This window comes from Rattus norvegicus, chromosome X, assembly GCF_021556685.1.
Source record: "Rattus norvegicus strain SHRSP/BbbUtx chromosome X, alternate assembly SHRSP_T2T, whole genome shotgun sequence".
NCBI lineage: Eukaryota > Metazoa > Chordata > Mammalia > Rodentia > Muridae > Rattus > Rattus norvegicus.
The window spans coordinates 40,467,999-40,470,811 of record NC_141554.1 but is presented as its reverse complement, the minus strand read 5'-3'; positions in this window follow the sequence as shown (position 1 = coordinate 40,470,811).

Here is a 2,813-nt window from a genome sequence, read left to right as displayed (position 1 = left end):
ACAAAGGAGGATAATAATGAATTTGACCATCACATACTGAAGGCCTTACATATGAGAGAGCTAAAGTGGAGTCAAGGAAAGATGTAAGCAGTGCATCTCCTTGATGTTTAAAATAAAGTGGGAAAGACAAGACTTGAAGGGAAAGATGGCTATCATTGGCATAAGGAATTAACAACCTCAAGATAGAAGGCAACTTCAACAGAGAAGCTGTTCAAAGCCACTAGGAGCAGTGACAACATCAGACAGAAATACTCTTCCAGCCCCTGGCTCGGGAGTCTCCCTGCTTTGTCAGGTGCAAAATCATGCTTTGACAGTGTTGATAGAGTGAAAACCACCAGATGTCCGGATGGCCTGCCAAGTTCAGCACAGCCATGGATCACAACCACATGTTTGTTTATGAACGTCTTTAAGGGTCAGATTATACAAGCCATTTTCTAATCTATTTCTTTTTATTAGTACTATCTCAATAATATCCCTTAATTTTGAAATAGGACTAAAACAAAGCAAAGATAATTCTAGTATGGTGTATAGCTCTTAGGATGCTTTCAGTCTGCCAACAATAGAGATTTGACCCAAAGAAACTTAATTGAAAAAGCCGCATATGCATTTACATAAAAGGATGTATAGGCCCCGACTCTAGAGTTGACTGTTCTAGTTGAGTAATAGACATGGCCTTCAGTTCTTTCTCTATCTTGAGTGTATTGTCTTCTGCAATACTTCCTCCTGGACCTACTTCTCAAGACCCAAATTTGGCCCTAGCATTATTATTAATAGTAGCTTCTTTCACTGTGAGTAGGAATATGGTCTAGATGTTCAAGTATATGATTGGGTTACATTTCAGCTGTAAATGGAGTGTCACTATCTTCACATCCTTTGTGAGAGGGAAAGATAATTTCCTGAAGAGTAAGAACATATCCACAAGCCCTCAGAAAAATATCTTCTTTTATCTACTTGGCCCATCCTATAGCATGATGGATAGAGTATTTCTTAGATCAAACAGAGCCACCCTAAATCTTGGATCAAATTAAACAGCACCTAAGTTTTACAGGAGAGAGATGGGCATCTTGGCATTAATGTTCTGCTAGTCAAAAGAAATGGAGACTATGGAATGACACTTCCATAAGCAAAGCCCTCTACAATGAGCTTGCTTCTTAATCAAGATACTTTCTCAAAAATCTCTTCAAAATGGAAAGAGATGATATGCTCATTATGAGATTAGACAGAGCTAGCTCCTCCTGGACTCGGAGATTTCAACACAGGTCAAGAAGTTACATTATTACTCTTGGTGTTCTAGCATGTAGCTTAGTGTTATAAAGTCATTGTTGTTCAGTGTATGCTTACCAGTTACCTAACTGGAGGACAAACTCATAAATCCTTTGATCTAGTCTTTGATAATTGTATCCAATGTGCATAATACAGGTGAATGTTGAATCCCTCACCTCTACCCATACAAACCACCTTAGAAATCACCATTATGTCACCATTGTCATCCTATCAAATGTATCTTTTCCCCCTTTCCCATGAGCTTTGTCTATTCCTCATATAAAATTGTTATTTGCCCTGGACAGTTTCTTTGAATGGTTTCTATCTGCTTTCCCTATATATTTGATTTTAACCCTCATGTTTCTACTGAGTCTTGTATTTTTTCATCATTTATCATTTTGCATTGTGATTACTCTTGTCAAATGGCCACCTCATTCATGCAGCCAGTAAACATTATTCACCCCTAAATAATTTGACAACAAAAATTTCAGCATTGGAGACATTATTTGGTATCAGTAAGAATGCTTACTGTACTCCTGCTCACTAACATTCTGCCATCTGTAACTTCAAGGACTTTTATTAACCCCTTGAGAACTTCATGTGTTCTCACTCATACAGGTTATGTCAGTGTGTCACGGGATAATGAGCTCAGGTACCAAATCAATTCACATATATCATCTACAGTTTTATGTGACTATATATCTGTAGCTAGTTCACCAATTCTCACTATCTCCTGCTTAGATTTTTGAACTCTAGACCTGCCTATATGGCTACCCAGCAGACCCATTACTCAAACCAAGTTACCTAGAACTCCCTGGCACAGATACTGCTTGACATTTCACCCATTCATTAGATGGTAGCCATTACTATTTCCATGTGCTCCTCATTCATACAACTACCAGGATCTCTCTATACTTAACAAGAACTCTGTCCATCTGCAGGAAAATCAGTACCGCTCACCCACCTTCTTCACTGTTCACCTATTCATTGGGTGCCCATGGCTTTAAACTCCAACTCCCCATAGTGGAAATTGACTCCAATAATAAATATCCTGTCTAGTGCTCTTGCACTCACATCTCAGTTTGCATTCCTTACTTCTCTACTAATGTTCTGTCTATCTCCAAATCAAGCTTTTACATTCCAGTCCTTGTCTTGGAATTCCAATGAATTTATCATCTTTAGTCCCAGATCTGTTTCCCAGGGTCTTCTATCTCTCAGTGAGTACACTCCACCTACCCTGACACATGAATCAGCCACTCCTCTTTCTCCGGTCCCCAATCATTAGTTGATTCTACATCTTGGCTCCAGTTCTCACTCTTCACTGGTGCCTACACTACCTTGGCTCTATCTCTTATTACTGCAAATATAGACAGTCTCAACTTGTCTTCCAGCTTCCAACCTCACTTACCTCCTCAATCATCCATTAACATCAAACTCCAAACCCATCAGCCCTCAATCTATACCTTCCTTTATCAGTTCAGTGCTTAGCATACTTGGATGTGTCTAGCACCTGACACATCCAAGAACCCTGAACAGAGAAAGTCAGCTAA